General features: G+C 43.3%; 1 protein-coding gene across 2 annotated transcripts in view; it reads right to left on the bottom strand.

Moving 5' to 3' along the window:
- The window catches only part of Znf638 (zinc finger protein 638), a 93,077-nt gene extending 74,797 nt beyond the window's left edge, over nt 1-18,280 (bottom strand). Inside the window, exon 1 of one of the 2 annotated variants that reach the window (XM_055596322.1) lies at nt 18,264-18,280. The gene's annotated coding sequence lies outside the window, so the exon portion shown is untranslated. Of the gene's footprint in view, nt 1-291; nt 360-18,263 lie in introns of those variants that run through there. The other variant, XM_055596321.1, reaches the window with a different exon arrangement.
- Nucleotides 18,281-19,407: the final 1,127 nt, after the last annotated feature.

The following is a 19,407-nucleotide window of genomic DNA, read 5'->3' as shown; positions in this document are numbered from 1 at the left end:
GGCCGAGCCTCCCCGACGGCGGTCGGCTCGGGCGCGGGGCCGCGGCCTCAGGCGGCCGCGCCCGGGAGCCCCCGGCCCGACGGCGAGCGGCGAGGGGAACCGGCCACGGCCGGGGCCCACCCGGGGGTCCCTCCGCTCCGCCCGGGCCCGCCGCCGCCATCTTGTGCGCAGCGGCTGCGACACATACAATAGTCGACCGCGACCTCACAGGGACGACGCAGGGCCTGCGCGCTGGGCCTCCGCCTTCCAGCCCCCGGCTCCCCGCAGGGCTGCGGTCCTACCTATGCCTACCGACTAACAGCTGGATCCCATCCGTGCCCCAAACAGTTTAGCACTTGGCCTCCAGTCAGGACGACGAAGCAGCTACCGCCTCCTGGGCGCTACACGCATGCGCACCTCCGCCTAGAGCGACTGTCCACTGACGGCGCCTGCGTGTCTCGGGCTCGGCGTTCGCCTGTCAGGGACAAGGCCGACCTCCGCCGGGAGGGGGCGACAGCCTGCTGTGGCCGGCTCTGGGTACCAGCGCTCAGGTCTTCGCTCCTGGAAACCACGCTGGTCTCAGTATCACCAAGTAACATTCACGTAACACTTACTAGCATGATGACTTAAATATGGCAGATATGCCCGCCCTCACCGCTCACTTTTTTTTTTTTTTTTTTTTTGAGATTAGGTCTGGACCGCCCTATGTAGCACCAGGCTGGTGGTGAACTCACAAAGATTCCACCTGCCTCTGCCTTCCAACTGTTGGAATTAAAGGCCTGTGCCTCCATACCCGGATTTATCTCCCATCTTTTAAAATGGGAAATTAGGTTCACGGATTTTCCTAATTCCTCTCTCCCCTCTATCCTTGTTTTCCCTCCTATCTAGTGTTAGGGGGTGAAACTGTGAGAATAAAGGGTAGGAAAAGAAGCACCTACAAAGTAGCAAACACCAGCTACAAATCCTAATAGAGAAAACAAACAAAAAAGAAAAGCCATCAAGCTCTTTCTAGACATGTGCCTCAAACAAACAAGCATTTAACTTTGATTTCTTTTTTTAAGATTTTATTTATTTTAGATATATGTGAATTTTCTATCTGCATGTACACCTGCATGCCAGAAGAGAGCATAGGGACGTCTAGAAGAGCAGACAGTGCTCTTAACCATTGAGCCATCTCCAGCCCTTAACTTTGATTTCTATCCATTCATTTTAGTGGTTTTTAAGGCAAGGTCTCACACTGTAGACCATGGTTGGCCTAGAATTCACTACGTAGAACAGGCTAGCCTCCAACTCTAGAGATCCCCCTGCTTCTGCCTCTGCCTCCTTAGTGCTGGAATTAAAGGCTTGCACTTCCACCACAGACCCCATACATTTTCTCCAAAATGTAAACATGGCCTGATACTTATTTAGTACTTCTTAAAGTAAAGAAGAGATCCCCCTTTCCCAGTTGAGTAAGAACAACAACACAGTTGCACTAGTAATTACTCCACCTGCTTTGGAAACATGGGACTATGGCTTTTTGACCACTCCAGATACTGATGTGCACAAGCCAGCTCTTACTGAATGATGTTTCTCTTTCTAACTGCTGCAACTCAAACTGTGGGACTAGCTTTTAACAGGTAGTGTCAGACTACTTCCCAGAAGGCTGATACAGAGGCTCCAGGAGTAGCTCACAGTACAACCCTTGCCTATACAGTACAAGATTCTAAAAAAAATGTAGAAGGTTCTACCTGAGATTGATACCCATTATACACTGAGGCAGTGTGCCATCCCATCTTCAAAATATTTTTATTGGTGATTTTCTTAATAGTTGTTTTTCAACAATTTTCTCCAGATGTTTTACAATATTTAGTTTGATAAGAAATTCTCAGTCTTCTACAATCAATTTGATTGTTTACATTTTTCCGAAAAGCATTCATTTCATTTAGGTTTGCAAAACATTTCTCCACAGTTAAGCAAAGCAACCTCTTAAGTTCATCTCTTTCATGAACTTTTTCTTTTATGCCGATTCCTTCTATGTTGTTATTTTCACTGCACTCTATCACCTTCTAACACACTTGTAATTTATTTTTGTGTTATGTTTATGTGAGAGTTCCTGCATACTTTGCCCACAGAGGCCAGAAGAAAGTATCAGAGCCTCTGGAAGTGAAGTTACAGACGTGACTTAACTACCCACCGTGTAGATTCTGGGAACTGAATTAGGATCCACTGTAAGAGCAGCCAATGCTCTTAACAGCTGAGTTATTTCTCCAGGCCCCTATCATTAAATTCTTAGTCTTTGTTTCTGATTTATGAGTCTTTCTCCGCTAGAATGTAAGCCCCATGGAGTCAGGAGTATAAAGTGTTTTCCTCACTTTATGCCAAGACAGTAGAAAATCATTAAATATTTGTCGAAAGAAAAAATCCTGACAGGTAAAAATGTTTACGTGGGGGCACATGTGTGTATGTGTCTGTGTAATTGTTGAGCATCATTTCATATCTGCTAGTCATGGTCATGTCCTCATTTAAAACCTCCATTTTCAGCCAGGCATAGGGATATACAACTGAATTATAACTCAAAAGGAGACTGAGGTAAGAGGATCTGGACTCAAAGGCCAGTCTGGGTTACACAATAAACTTGAGTTCAATCTGAGTGATAGGTTAAGACCCTGCTTCCAACAAACAAACAATTAAGAACTTCTTTGCATACACATCTAGCAATTTCACTGTCTCTTATGGAAAGATAAATCATTTTTTAAAAGTATTTATTTTATCATTTTTAATTTTGTGTGTGTGTCTGGGTTAGAGGGCATTGCGCATGAGAGTGAAGATGCCTGAGGAAGCTAGAGATATAAAATCTTTCTGGAGTTACAGGTAGTTATAAGCCATCCGGTAAGGGAGGAACTGAACTTCCGTCCTCTGGAAGAGCAGCTATGCACAGCCTTAGCCAGGGGCGTCTCTGCAGCCCAGAAGATAATTTCTATATACAAAGTATCTTCTCACGTGTGCTGGTGGCATAGTGGTGGGCACAGCTGCCTTCAAACAGTATTTATCTTTTGTTAAATGTTACATTTAGTTTCTCTCCTTTAATATCTTCTGCTCTCTGCCACTATAACCTGTAAATTTTCATGCACTCAAATCTATCATTTTTCCTTCATGACTTCGGAGTTTCTTTGTAAGCTAGGAAGCCTCACCCTATCCCTTATGTGGTGGTTTGACTGAGAGGAGATGAGGGAGGGGGCTACAGCTGGGATACAAAGTAAATAAATTGTAATAAATTTAAAAAAAAGTTTTTAAAGGGACAAAGCATTGTAGTAGAAACAACATGATTGCTGTCTTTTAAGTAAAATATTTTAAAATTTGTTTAAAAATAAGTTAAATGCTTAGTCATCAGGAAGCAGCACTATTTGAGAAGGATTACGAGGTGTGGCTTTGCTGGAGCAGATATGGCCTTGTTAGAAGAAATCTGTCACTGGGGTTGGGCTTTAAGGTTTCAAAAGCCCAAAGCAGGAAAATCATGTTCCTCTCTTCCTATAGGTCCTCTCAGCTACTGCTCCAGTGGCGGCCCGTGTGCCTCCATGTTCCCTGCCGTGATAGTAAACTGAACCTCTGAGACTACAAGCAAGACTCCCCAGTTAAATGCTTCCTTTTATAAGAGTTGTCTTGTGTGGTATTTCTTCACAGCAACAGAACAGTGACGAAAACACAGTCGATACTAGGAATTGGCTATTGCTGGGCTGGGTCTGACCATGCTGCTTGTTGGAGGAACATGAAAGCATTTGCTGGCCACTCTAAGCAGGGCTTTACAGGCCATCCTGGTAGGAATATGGAAAACAGTGCTGAGGGCAATTTAAACTGGGAGGGGCAGGCTGAAGAAGCTGCAGAGATAAGAATAGTATTAAGTGGCCTAGAGATCATTCTTGTTATATTTCGGCAAAGAATGTGGCTTTTTGGCCTCGTCCTTAAAATCTGCCTGAGGATATACTGAAGAGTTTTGTATTGATGGCTTAGGAAGGGAGACTTCAAAACAGCCGAGCCTTGACTGTGCCATTTAGTTATTACTAATCACTATTAATGATTTCAATATAGATTGTAATCTGTAATGAAAGGGAGTAAGCTGGACAAAGAAAAATTTGAGGTGAAAAGGAGGATCAAGAACTATAATGGAACTAAGTCCAGTGCTAAAGGATATCTCCTTTAAAGTTCAAAGAAAATCCTGATGCTAAATGGGATAAAGGGAATAAATAGTAACCTCAAGGCCAGACCCTACCCAGCTAAGCTTCTAGCTTGGGAAAAAGGAATTGAAAAATTCCTTTTTAAGGAATTTTAAGCAAGTAAGGAAACCATCAGCAGCAGAAAGCTGATGCAAATGTAACTGAAAGCTCCAGCCCAAGCAAGGAACAGAGCGTAACATCTTCTACAACCACATGGTTCTGGTTTTAGAGTCAAGGATATGAGAAAGGGGTTGTGGAATCTCCCTCCATAGCTAAGGAAAGCCACCAAGACCAGGCTTATGTCAGGGGTGTCCCTGCATGGATGCCCAGAGAGGCCATTTTGTGAAGCTGTGAAGGTAAAGCCTGGATTATGTTGGAGACTCCAAGATGTTGGGGATGCCAGAGCCATGAGATACCTGCCGAGGAGAACTGCAGATCAAGCGTGGAGCCAACCCAAGAGAGAGAAGTATGTTTCAGTCAACAAAGCTGGAAGGAGTTGGAGATCTGAAGAGCATTTTGACATTAAACATGAGATGCAGAATTTGGTATCTGCTCTGCTGGTTTTGGTCTCGCTTTTGTCCAGTATTTTCTAACTATGCTCCCTTTACTCCTTTTGGAATGGCAGTGTATATGCTACTATATGTTGAAAGTGTGTGATCTGTTTTGTTTTTTTACAGGGAGTTATGTTAGTTAAGAGAGCGCAACGAGTCTCAGAAACTCTGAACTTTGTATCTTTAAACATTACTTAGACTGTAACAGACTATGAGGATTTTGCATTATGATATGGCTACAAGCCTATGGAGAGCAGGGGAGCTCTCCACATGGAGGCTTAAGTAAGAATGCTCCCCATAGGCTCATATATTTGAATGCTTAGTCACTAGGGAGTGGAACTCTGAGAGAATTAGAGAGAATAGGTGTGGCCTTGTTGGAGGTGAGCTTTAAGGTTTCAAAAGCCAAGCCAGGTCCAGTGTATCTCTCTCTCTCTCTCTGTATATCAGCATGTAGCTCTCACACTTCTCTACCTGCCTGCTGCCATGCCCCCTGCCACTTTCCTACCTGCTGCCACGGTCTCTGCCACGACTGATGCCGGGCTAAGACTCTGAAACTGTAAGCAAGCCCTCAGTTAAATGCTTTCTTTAATAAGAGTTGCCTTGGGTCATGATGTGTCTTCACAGCAGTAGAACAGTGACTAAGACACTTTGGAAGAACAAATACCCAGAAATTATATAAAATCCTCTAAATAGTTCTAAATTTGTATTTATGACTACCCTCGTTACCTTTCATTGTCAGCTTAACATAGCCTTGAATAATGTGAGAGCTTCAGATGAGAGACTGTCTAGGTCAGGTTGGCCTGTGGCCGTGAAGAAACAGCAAGTAACTAACTCGCTAAGATGTGTATGTGGGTGCACACATGTATGTGTGTCTGTGTATGTCTGTGCATTTATGTGTGAGAGAGAGGGCAGGGGCTGATGTACACATGAGCGTACATGTCCATCTATGTATACATGCTCAAGGGAGAAAGGCATCAGAGGGTACCACAACTAGAGTTACGGGCAATCGCCAGCTGCCTGCTGTGAAGGCTGGAAACTCAACTAGGAACTGTCTTTCTTATAGTAGATGCAGGAGGCCCAGCCCAGTGTGGACAGGTGGTTCTCGACAATATAAGAAAGCTAGATAAGCTTTTGCACAAGGCAGCAAGCAGCGCTACTCCACGGTTCCTTCTCAAGTTCATGCCTCCAAGTCCCTGCTTTAACCTCTCTCAAAGATGGAAGTGTAAGCTTACTAACCCTTTCCTACCCAAGTTGCTTCTGTTCATAATATTTCATCATTGCAACAGAATGCAAAGTAAAAAAACAAAAAACAAAAACAAAATCCTTTGCTTGTGTATACTTAAACATTTAATCACTCTATCAATTTTTGAGATAATATCAGCTTAATTTTCTTACAAATGAATAAAGTCCATCACGAGAATTTCAAGTGTTAAAAGCAAACGATCCCTTTTGTTGGGATTCACACCCAGGACAGGGACCTATTAAACCAGAGCAGATCTGGCCTCCAGGCTCTCCCCGTATACCTCAGTCCTTACCTGTTACAGGGCATGGCTGCCATACCCAGCCCACTACCCTGAGAGGTCCAGCCCAGGGGCAGGGCTTCCTCTTCCCCAGAGGACCTTCACTATATACTCCAGACACTATATAATCCCCTCCCTCTCTGCATTTCCTCTCTCCTCTCTCTCCTCTGAGGGTGCTTGCTTTTTCTTCCTGCCCCTCCCTTCCCTGTCTCCTTGTCTGCATGACATCTTCCCTGACCCCGTTCCTTGGGACCGGTGAACACACCTGAGAGGTATCCCCAACAAACCTGCCTTTATACTTTTATTTGGCTTGAATTGGCTCATTTAATGGGGCGGGGGATAGACCTACAATCTGGTGCTGAGACTTGGAGGAGTTGAAAAACCGCTCCCACAACCCCTGCTCCTCAGTCCAGCAGGCCAGGCCAAGCCAGCCACACGGGGCTACTTTTTCCCTCTATCTTTCTGCTAGACCTGATCAGCTTTAGACTAGGTGACTAATCCTTTCCCAGTCACTGCCAAGAGGTATTTGGTGCCTCTTCAAGGTCTCAAAACCCCGAGATTCCCTGCCAAGAACAGCAGCACCCCGAGGGCAAGCTCGACTATGAAATTTATCCAAATTGGGTTTGTCTCAGATATTGCACGGACCATTTCAGTCTCAACTTCCTGGGTCCAGATTTTTGGGAACCATGCTCTGGCCCCTCCCCTTCTTTCCCTACCCTAGTGGCTGCTGGAACCAACCTGCTGATCTGACCCTTCCAAGGTATGTACTGATCATTTGTCTGCGAATTACAAATTCTAGAGTTTGATTCTTTAGCCATTTCTGTCCTCCACATGGCTCTGGCTCTCAATTACACCCCCCCCCCCCCGTGGACCTCAGGCCCTTCCCCCCTCCTGGCTACCTACAGCTGGCCTGCAATACCCTAAGCATGCTCTGTTCATAGACTCAGATTTTATTACAAACTACCCACCTGACTTCCAAATTGTCACCACCACAGACAAATGATTCCCAAATATCTTATATCTAAATTTGCTCTGCTCTACCCTTTAAGTTTCACTTCCCCACTCTTAATCTTTTATCTGATTTCTTTGCACTCTGCTCTCAAAGAAAAAAAACATATATATACAGAAATATACAGACATATATATCTTACAATTATGCTCCAAACTCTTATCTAACCTTTATCTAAAGATCTGTTTATCCTTTTCAAGACTCGGATGGGTTTGAAGACTAGATTAATGAAAGAAGTAACTTTTTACTATTCCCTTTATCTAAAGAACCTCACTTTACAGTAACTGCTCCCAATAATCAATCACTTGTGTCTTATGGTGAATAATTGGAAAAAAGTAAAGTTTATATAAGGTCTGAGGATACGAAAGCTTAGGTTATAAGCTTAGGTATAAGAAAGTGTTTGAGGGTCTAAGAAAGTGAGGATCTAAAAAGGTATTTTAAGGCTAGTAAATTTAAGTTATGAAGGTTGGAGGACATAACACCTTCAATGGTGATAACGTGATTTAAGGTACATAAAAGAAATGAAGGGATATAAAGTAAATAAACTGAAATAAAAAAGAAATTAAAAATGATTCAGATTTCTTCCCCTCCCTATGCTACTGTTGTAATAAGACTGTTCAGGGCTTTAACAATAATCAAGGGAGTTCTGATATTTTATTGGTCTAACTCTGGTAAAGCCTTCCAACATACAATCCACTTCATAGTCACAAACTCAAGATGTTAAATTGTTTCCCAAGCTTCTACTATGACACAAAGGTGTGAGTCTACTGGTCTTTTTACAATGTGGATTTCAGTACAGATTACAAACAGTGATAATATTAACATAGCTAAAATGTATCTCTTTTGTAAACTTTAAAAGACATTTGTAAGCTTCAGGGAATCCACTGGAAACCACCTCTCACAGGTCAAATGCACTCCAGATATGTACTGTCAATCAACAGCCTGTTTCCTTCCCTCCCTATTCCTGAGGGTGGGATCTATTCTTCTTTCCCTGGTTCTGTGGTTCTGGGACCCCTACCTCCTCCAACCACCAAGACTGTGGGCCTAAATGTTTCAAATCTACACCCAATAAAAATTTTTCTCCATAAATTCCTAACTTTATCTTCTGCCCCTAATACACACACACACACACACACACACACACACACACACACACATCCCAGCACCTTCCAGGTCTAGATGTTTTTCAAAATCTGCATCCAGGACAGTTTCAAAAGTGGCTAGGCCCTGATGGTTCCATAACATAGACAGAAAGTAAAACAGCCTGCTCTTTCTGGACTTGATCAACATTCTAGCTTTTTGAACACCCCACCAGCACCACCAATAATGATGCACAATGTCAGCAGTAAGTTTTTCCCTTATACATTTATTATCAACAAAAGGCTGAGATGTCAGGCTTCAGGCCTGCGACAAATTGCTGAGGTGCCTATTTAACATGCCAAAATGGACCTGACCTCCAGGTTCTCCCAGCAACGCCGCATCCCTACCTGATACAGGGCATGGCTGGCATACCCAGCCCTCTACCCTAAACACTCCAGCCTAGGGGCAGGGCCTCCTCTCCTCCAGAGGGCCTCCACTATATAATCCAGACACTATATAAACCCCCTCACTCTCTGTATTTCCTGCTCCTCTCTCTCTGTATCACCTCTCTCTGCACGTACACACTTCCTTCCTTCCTCCACCCTCTCTGTCCCCCTGTCTACATGGTAACTCCCCTGGCCCCATTCCTTGGGACCTGTGGACCCATCTGAGAGTTGCCCCGAATAAACTTGCCTTCATACTTTAACTTGCACTGGCTCGTCTTGTCAGCAGGAGAACCTATCACTTCTCCATAACTGCCGTGTATCTTTCCTTTAAGGTAAATAAATAACAAGGGCCAGTGAGATGGTTGGCTAGTAGAGGCACCTGGTGCCAAATCTGATGGCCTGAGTTTGATCCCTAGAACCACAAAATGGAAGGCTCAATTTCACTCAAGCAAATCCTAACCTCCATACATACATATGGCGGCATGCATACGCACGCATGCGCGCGCGCGCACACACACACACACACACACACACACACACACACACACACTGCGGGCTAAAATAAAAGAATGAATGTGTTTTTTACAGAAAACACAAAATTATCTAGTTCCTGAATAAAGAGCTTATAGAACTGTCTGGAGCCGCTGGTCTGCCAGCCTGCTTTGTTATTTAGATCTCAGAGGAAAGACTGCTTTCACCTTAGCCTTTACTGGAGTCAGTGATAAATTTCTAAGTCTCTCTCCTTTTGTCTGAGACAGCAGGTGGGATGTCTGTCCAAGTCACACCTTTCGCTTTACTTCCTTGTAAACTCATTGTGCTGAGGTGCTTTTGCTCTGGCTTAAAAGGAGTCTGGAATAAAGCAAGGCATCTAGTTTCCAGGAGAACCTCTCAGAAAGGTCCCATGTGTTGTGTGTTGGTTTATTAATTTCAATCCTCACTCCCGACTCAAGAACCGTTCGACTCTGCTGGCGGGTTCCGGCATAGAACTAATCTGGATTAATGATCTATTTGTTTTACTGATGAGGCCATACCACTTAGGCATTCATTTACTGATCCAAATAAATACGTATTATACATATTTTTAGTTACCTTCATATTATGAATTGTGACATCTTAAAATTCCTGGAGAAGGGCCAGGCAGTAAGTGGTACTGCCTTTAATCCTAGCACTTAGAGGCAGAGCCAGGTGTATCTCTGTGAGTTTGAGGCCTGCCTAGTTGACAAGGCAAGTCCAAGGCAGCCAAGGGCCTACACAGAGAAACCCTGCAAAACAAAAGAAAACAAAACAAAAATCCTGGATAAGGAGAAACTCTATCTCTCAGGACTACCTAGGACTAATAAATTCCTATAAACAAGCTTTAAAAGGCATACTAGCCACCCTCCTTCATAGGTCCCAACTCCCTAGGAGATCAGATTTGTCAGCCTAGATCATTTACCCCAGGGTCAGGGACCAGGCAACCAAGAACCATCTATATAGCTAGGAGCCAATCCTAAGCTTCTCACCTTGCATTCCCCTCCCTTCATGCCTGCCCTGTCTACCTCAGGACTGACCTAGGTGCATCTCTCTACACATGTCATCCTTCCTGTCTCCGAGACTTAAATATCTTATGAATTCTGTTCCCTGGACTTCACCTCAATGGCTTTTCTTGGAGCAGCACCTTACTCACCATCTCACAAAACACACACACACACACACACACACACAACACAATGTCACTATGGGGATTGCTGTTGAACTATTCTTGGCATCAAGAAGTCAGTGGCAAATAAAAAAGCACCACTAAGTCCTGCAGTCAGGGCACATGCAGCCTCGCACAGGAATATAAGCAAGTAGCAGGTATAAGTAAAAAAAAAAAAAAAAAAAAAAAAAAAAAAAAAAAAAAAAAAAAAAAAGAAAAAAAAAAAAAAAAAAAAAAAAAAAAAAAAAAAAAAAAAAAAAAAAGCTATACAAAAAAAACAAAAGAAAAAAGGAGGCTATAGGCTGTCAACTGAAGTAAGATGAAATACATTGCTGAGGAAGAGAGATTTGACTAAAGGATATGACTACATAGCACTGACATCTGAAAGGGAAAAAAACATCAAACAAAGCTCTGAGAGGAAAGCCAGCTTGGTACCCTGGAGGGCTAGTCACAGCTTGAGTACGAGAGGATATTAAAGATGGATGAAGAAGAACTGTATGAGTATGCCAGGGATGCCATAAGAAAGTACCACAGTCTGGGTAGCTTAACAGGAATCAGAGTCATAAGCCACAAAACAACTTTTTAGTTAACAGTACACCACATTTGTGGCACTGGGACTGAAAACTTGCTATCTCCTAGTGATCACGTAGTTAGTTGTCTTAGGGTTTCTATTGCTTTAAAGAGACACTGTGACAACGGCAACTCTTACAAAGGAAAACATTTGGTTCGGGCTGGCTTGCAGTTCAGATGTTTAATCCATTACCATCATGTTGGGAACATGGTGGCACATAGGCAGACATGGTGCTGAAGAAGGAGTTGAGAGGTCTAGATCAGCAGGCAAAAAATAAAGACAGGTGCTGGGCCCAGCCTGAGCATCTGAAACCTCAAAGCTCACCCCACCCGATGACACACTTCCTCCATCAAAGCCACACCTCCTAATAGAGCTAGTCCCTATGAGCCTATGGCGACCATTTTCATTCAGACACCACAGTAGTTACAGGGGCCTCAAAGACAACTTGTGTTTGCAGTAATGTTGGTGGAAACAACCTCTGACCTTGCTAGCCACATAAAAGTGTAGTGTGCAAACTTATGTACAAGTGACTAGCATCACTTGATATGTTTTCTCTACTATGTTTGTTGGTATTATTTTATTTCTGTTTTTTATTTGAGACTGGGTTTCATCTGTAGTTCAGACTGGCCTCAAATTCATAATCCTCCAGCCTTAGCCTCCCAAGTGTTGGGACTGCAAGTCTGTACCATCATTCTTGGCTCTGTGACCATCATTTATAATGTACCCAACTTAGAAAAAAGCTTACTGTCAGCATCCCATGACACACCAGCAGCAGTCTTGTCTTTAGCATTTCTTATAAATGAAGAGGAAATTTAAGTTAACTGGCTGATACGATCTAGGTTTGTACAAATATACTCTATTTTTGCACAGTTCTGAAACCACCTAAAGATACATTTCTTAGAATGCATTCTTGTCACTAAGCAATGTATGGCTGTATCTTAGTTCTGGAGGTCACAGGTTTAAAATTAAGGTGACAGTGGGTTTGGTTCCTCGAGGACCTCTTCTTCGTGCACAGCATCCGTAGTACTTCTTCCTCTTTCCACAAGCCTACCAATAACATCGGTTTAGGGACCCATGTTTATTATCTCATTTAACTCTGAACACTTCTCAAAAAGCTTACTCTCCAAGTACAGCAACTTTCTAAAGAGCACTGGAATTGAGGACTTCAACACATGGGTACAGGTGAATTTGGAAATGGGTAAGGACATGACTTAGTTATAATAGAAGGTATTTAGATTTTAAAGGTTTGAGGCAAAGAAGGAGAAGACAGCTGAACCAATATTATAGTGAATATGTATGCCTTGCAAGTATTCTAAGCACTGCAAGACAAGGCAATGGACAAAATGAAGTTCTTGCCCTCAAAGAGTTTAACTTGAATGAAAGGAAATAATAAACAAGTAAATATATAATGTTGCAATGTAAAGTTAAGATAATACAATAGAAAATGGAAATATTTATACAGGAGACTCAAGGAATCCTTCGCTCAAAAGGCTCCATCTGAGAAAGATATAAAGGAAGCTGTACAGACATCTCAAAGAAGAGTTTTGTGGCGAGAGAAACATCAAGTGCCAATGCCCAGCCCTGGGACTCACAAGGAAGCAGCTCAGTTGAGAAAGGACGATGGAGGGAAGAGGTGAAGGTGGACAGTTAGTGGGGACCATGTCATAAAGCCTTCCTGGACATTTGAGATAATGTAGACACTGAATGACTCACTGGATCACAAGTCATCTCTCCACCTGACTTTGATCCTAAACTCATTGGAATTCAGTTTTCTAATATGTAAATGGGGAAGTGAGGGAAACTGGATCAGTTTATTTGTAAAATTTGGTTCTGAAAAAATCTTCTGTACACTGAACAATGGTCATTAAGACGTAGACCAGTCATAGGAAAATATTTCCTCCAAAGACTCTTTCCATCCATGCTGATTCCAGTTTTTATGCCTCCTGGTCGCCTTGAAAACTTCTTCTGTAAGTCTTCATTTCCCTCCAAAGCTGTCGGTGCGCTTCTGCTGTGCTCTGGCTTTGAAGTGCGCCTGTCCTAATTACCTTCAGCCATCAATACAACACTGAAGGGTTAATGACCTGAAAGTCTCAGGTGGACTGAGAAGATCTGCACAGGAAAGCTGACTTCGCTGATAAAATCTGTGGGCTCTTGGGTTCCAGGGCACTTCTGATAAGAGGATCATACCTCTTTTGAGTGGTATCTACATCTTTGAGACTGGAGGGGAACTGACCTGGAGTAGAACCTTCCAGAAATCCTCTTTCTGCCTTATTTACATAAAATAACCAAGCATCCCTTGCCCCTATCCCATGTCATGTATGCACAGTCTCCACGTCCACAGACAAACTGTGGTTCTTCAATTGTTCTGATTAAAAAAACCAGTTCTGCTTCTGGAAATGCCTGCCTGCTTTCTTTTCTTTCCACTCCACCTCCATCCATCCTAATCTAACACCAACAGCCTGGAGTCACCTGTGAAGAGTCTCGATTGAAGAATTTCTTACATCATCCTGGCATGTCTGTGGGGAACTATCTTTATTATAATTGATGTAATATATTTAATGAGGTTGGCTGCATCATTGCATGGGCAAGCGTGCCTTGACTGTATAAGAAAGTTAGCTAAGCAGGAGCCTGCAGGGAGCCCTCAAACATTTTTTCTCCATGGTTTATGTTGTACTTCCTTGGCTGTTCCTTGGTTAGAAGTAAAGAAGAATAGAAGTGACAGAAGAAGTGAGCAAGCCTGCCTGGAGTTCCTGCCTTGACTTCCCTTGGTGATAGACTGTGATATGGGAAGTGTAAGCCAAATAAACAAACCCTTTCTTCTCCTAAGTTGCTTTTAGTTAGGGTATCTTGTCATAGCAACAGTGTCCCAAAAGGCTCAAGTAATGAAGGAGACTCTAGCTGGAGATGCTATTGAAAGATGACAGACCATTGCTGATTTTAATCAATGGATTGCTCCATTGAGGGAGTCATAATTTGATACCATTAGTGAGTATTTCTAGTGGAAATACTCTAGTTTTAAAAAGTAGGTTCCAGAGGGTCATGCCTTTGAAAGGTAGCTTTCTCCCAGTACCCACCTCTCTCCATCTCTCTCTGCCTCTTGTCTATCATGAGGTAAGCCACTTTCTTCCACCACATGCTCCCTGCCACAATGTTCTGCCTTACCACACACAAGCGAACCAAGAAGCAAGACAACCAAGTAACCATAGACTAAAGCCTTTAAACCAAAGGGCAACAATAACTCCTTCCTACTGTAATTTGTATTTCTCAAGCATTAAAAAATAACACAAATGTATATAAACAGGTTTTTTTTAAAAAAGCTATTCCAGTTAGGCATCGTGGCACATGCCTTTAATCCCAGCACTAGGGAGGCAGAAACAGACAGATCTCTGTGAGTTCGAGGCCAGTCTGGTCTACAAAGCAAGTCCAGGAGAGCCAAGGACTACACAGAGAAATCTGGTCTCCAAAAACAAAAATAAAAAAGCTATCTTACCACTTGTTTTCTGATTCCGCAATTTCCCATTCTCTTCTTTTACCCACCCTGTTTTCCAATTAGCCAGGCAAGTCCTGAGCAGCTCTGTCTAGAGCTCTGATTCTGTACATTCACCACAGTCAGCGCTCAGTGCCTGAGAGCATTAGAGGAAGAACAGTGATCACAAACTCCCCCATGATCTGCAAACAGAACAGAACTGTTTTAGTAATACAGTCTAGCTTATCCGCACTTCTGCTCTAGTACAAGCATCCTAATGAAGAGGATGCTGACAGTTACTGTTCTTCCTCTTTCTTCAGAATACAAATCTAAGTGTTAGTATAGACAGAGGGTCATAACAATAAGCTTGAGACGTCCCAGATGTGTTTTCTCTTATATAAAGTATATACAGACATCAAGAGACCTAGTTTGGAGCTGAAGAGATGACTCACTCTGTGGTTAAGAGTACTTACTGCTTTTGCAGAGAACATGGGTTCAATTCCCAGAACCAACATGGTAGTTCACGTCCACCTGTAACTGTGGTTACAGGAGCTCCAGCCCTCTCTTCTGGCCTCCACAAGCACCATATATCATGGTGCACAGATACACATGCAGTCAAATCTCCAGTATATGTAAAAAATAAAATAAAATTTGAAGAAGGAATGTACCTTCAAACTAACCCTTAGTGTTGTTGATTATTAATATTTATCATTGATTTATCTTTTAGTTAAACAGTGCTTATTCCTAAACCAGCTGTACACCCAAATCACCACACAGAGACTAGGATTTATTTAAGTAACCTAGAGCACAATGCTGGGCAATAGTTACTCCATCCTAAACCTCCAAGCCCACATAGATTCCTCCCATTCAGATTTCCCATATTACTTGCTTTTAGTCATATTTTAGGTCTGGTTCGTCTCTTCTCCTAGTTCCAAGTCCTCTCCTGTCAATCTCTCCTCTCCAGCTCCTCCCACTTGCTTCCTTCTCCCCTCTGGACCAGGATGTCCCACCCTATCCTCTCCATTGGTCAACATTGTGGCTGGTTGTTTTATTGAAAATACAGAGCACAAATGGTGGCATGTTTACACAAACTTGAGACAGGTGATGCTTAGAATAAACATCACAATGTAATGTCCATATTGAAACCAGATAGATAGAGAAATCAGCATTTGAGTGAACAAGGGTAAATTATATACATTCCACAAGAACATTATACCAACACCTTAGCTTTTGTGGATGATAAGATGCCCCAAGGCATAATACATACAGAAAGAAGTCCAAACAAACTTAGAAAAGAAGCAGTGATTTATCTAGGGTTTTATCAATGGTGAATGAAATGGCAACCAGAAATCAGTTTGCCTCTATTAAGCGGCTTTTAAACACAATCAGACATTCCTTTGAGTGACTTCACTTTAAGAGTTGGAACCTCTTTACCTTCCCTTCAATGTGAGGCAGACTTCAATCACTGTTTTTAATGAAGAAAGCATGGTGAAAAGGACATTAAGTGGTATTCAAAGCTAATTTATAAAGAAGAGCACGCTGCCTGCTGTAGCACTTCTTTTCTCCAGGGAAGGACAGTAACTGGATGACTTCCACCTAGCCATTAAGAACCTATAATGTGGGGCTGGAGAGATAGCTCAACAGTTAAGCACACTGACTATACTTTTGGGAGGCCCAGGTTCAATGCCCTAAAACCCACATGGCTGTTCACAGTCTTCTGTATGTAACCCCAGTCCCAGGAAATCCAGTGCCCTCTTTTGGCATCTGTGAGCACCAGACATGTATGTGGTATATAGACTTACATGGAAACAAACACTCAAATACATAAAATAAGTAAATAAAATTAAATTTAAAAAAAACAACTGTAATGGGGGCTAGAGGAATGACTCGGTAATTAAGAGCGCTTGCTGCTCTTCTATAGGACCTAACTTCAGTTCCCAGAACGCACACGGCAGCTCTAAGCATCTGTAACTCCAGGTCCAGGTAACTCAATGTCCTCCTCTAGTGTCCATGAGCCTCAGATACATGAGTAGTGCACCGACATACATGCAGACAAAACACCTATATACACAAAAGAAAATTAAAAACTAAAATAAAAAAATAAAGTAATTGTACTGGCTAGTTTTATGTAAAGTTGGCAGAAGCTAGGATTGTCAGAGAGGAGGAAGCTTCAGTTGAGAAAATATCTCCATAGGATCTGGCTATAAGGCATTTAAAAAAATTAACGATCAATGGGGGAGGCCCAGAGCATGTGGGTGGTGCCACCCCTGGACCAGCGGTCCCGGGCTCTAAAAGAAAGCATAAGGAGCAGGCAGTCAGCAGCACACCTCCCTGGCCTGCGTGTCAGCTCCTGCCTCCAGGTTCCTGCCCTGCTTGAATTCCTGTCCTGATTTTCTTCTTCAGGGATGAGCAGCAAAATGGGAAGTGTAAGCCAAATAAACCTTTCCTCCCCAACTAGCTCTTTGGTCATGGTGTTTCATCTCAGCAATAACAACTCTAAGATAATCGTAAAGCCTCATGCCAACACCCGTCAGGCTGCCAGCCTCTTTAGTGAGCCTCTTTTTGAATACAAAACCTTCAGCCCTAAGTCTTAAAGCGGTAACCGACTGAGTTAACATCCTGAAAGCAGCAGTGTGAGAAACTGAGCTAAGAATTGCATGGTGAGCTTGGCAGTGGTGGCACAAGCCTTTAATCCTAGCGCTCAGGGAGGCAGAGCAGGGGATCTACTATAGAGAAAGTTCCAAGAAACCCTGTTTCAAAACAAACAAACAAACAAACAAACAAACAAACAGCTCTCCCCCCCAAACAAAAGAATTACATGTTGAGTTAATCCTAAATTCCTAGCTCAGGGAAACAGTGTATTAGTGACTTTTCTATAACTGGGATTGCTAAATTTCAAACCCAGGACAAACAGCAGAGGTGCCTATTAACATACCAGAGAGCGGACCCAGGTTCTCCTACCACCCTCAGTCCCTACCTGTTACAAGGTGTGGCTCACATACCACACCTCTACCCTGAACTCTCCAGCCCAGGGCTGTGCTGCCCTTCCCCCAGAGGCTCTTCCCCATATAATCCAGCCATTTTGGTTACCCACCTCTTTTGTACCTTTGGTCTCCTGGCTGTTTCACTGGATTTCCACCTTTCCCCCTCCACTTCCTTCCCCCTCCCCACATGACTCAGCTCAGCCTGGTCATGTCCACTATGGACTCTCCCAGAAGTCCCTGTCTCTACCTATGCTCTCCCTTTTATCTACAAAAAACTTTCTCCTCCACCATACCTGGAACAGTAATGTGCTTTCCGTTCCTTTTTAGACTTTTTCTTTTCATTCAGTGATAAAATACCATGACCAAGGAAACTTATGGAAGAAAGGGTTTATTGGGGTTTATGGATCCAGAAGGGTAAGAGTCTATCAACATCCCAGCAGAGCAGTTTGGCAGAAGGCTAGCATGGAGGCTGGAGCAGCCACAAACCTGAAGCAGAGAGAACAAACTAGGCATGGTGCCTCAAACATGCTCCAGTGACATAAATGTTCCACCAAGGCCATGCCTCCTAAACCTACCCAAACAATACTACTAACTGGGAAACAAACATTACACCCTGAGACCGGCAGACACGGATTGAAACTGCACTCAGTTCCCTGCCCCCATATTATTACGGGTATTTGATCCAACTTCAAAAGTCCCCAAGCCTGTTATTTGTAAACCTCTGTTAAATTAAAAAAAAAGCAAATTATGTATTTCCAACCTACAGAGGCACAGAGTATACATTACCATTCCAAGAGAGTGGGGGCATAGTGAAGAAATACTGGACCAGAGCAAGACCAAACCTGGAGAGGCAAATGTCAAATCCTGTAGACCCATATCTGGTGTCAAAAGGCTGAGAAGCTCTCTCCTTGCTGCCTGCAAACTCTTCTCTCTTCTAGGTTGGTTCTGCTCCCTGTATTTTGCTTTCTTTAGCAGGTACCTCACAGCTGTGGCATCTCCAAAGTCTTGGGGTCGCCAAGGCAGCTCAGGCTTTACTTCCACAGCTTTCTACAGCGGCTTCTTAGGGTCTCAACCTCTCAGAAACCACCTGCCACATATCCCCTGACTCTCCGTAGCTCTCTGTACTGTAGAGGAAGAGTCCATGACCCCTTTGCTCTGGAATCCTTGCCACAGGAATGACACCACAAAGTTCAGCTACCAGCTTTGGGTGAACTCTGACCCCTTTGAACCATATTAGCAGCAGTTTTTGGTCCTTATTGCTTTGAAAGTGTAGAAATGTCTTTAGGCCTTTTCCTTTCCTAACCTTCAGCTGGGTGGGTCCTGTCTTTAGGGCACATTCTCCTTTATTCTAGGGCAGATTAGCCTGTCCTTGACGGCTCTAATCTCCGTGGCAATCACAGCATCCCTTTTCTCACAAGCTGTGGTCGTAACTTTTTGTCATTTTCCTTTCTAAATTATACATTTTGCACTTTTTTTCTGTACAAACTGTTCTTTTTCACCGTAGACCCACATAAAAGGCCTATTTGGCATATTAAAGTGGACCTGACCTCCAGGTTGTCCCAGCATCCCTCAGTCTCTATTCTGTTACAAGATATGCTGGCATACTACATCCCCTACCCCAAACTTCCCCAGCCCAGGGGCTTGGTTGTTCTCCCCAAATTGCCCTTCCCTATACAATCCAGCCACTTTGGTTACCTGGCCCTTTTGTCTACCATTTACTCTCCTGGCTCTCGCCTCCCCCAACTCCTCACATAGCCCAGCTCAGGGTCATATCCACTCTGGACTCTTCCAGATGTCCCTCTTCTAGCTATGCTCTCCCTCTCCCTCATACCTACTTTTTTCCCCATCATACCCAGGGAAAGTCATGTCCTTCTTTCTTTCCTTCTTTCTTTCTTTCTTTCTTTCTTTCTTTCTTTCTTTCTTTCTTTCT

The sequence above is a fragment of the Psammomys obesus genome, unplaced genomic scaffold, assembly GCF_907164565.1.
Source record: "Psammomys obesus unplaced genomic scaffold, mPsaObe1.curated_primary_1811, whole genome shotgun sequence".
NCBI lineage: Eukaryota > Metazoa > Chordata > Mammalia > Rodentia > Muridae > Psammomys > Psammomys obesus.
Note: the sequence above shows the minus strand (reverse complement) of the source record. Positions and strands in the feature narration are given on the sequence as shown.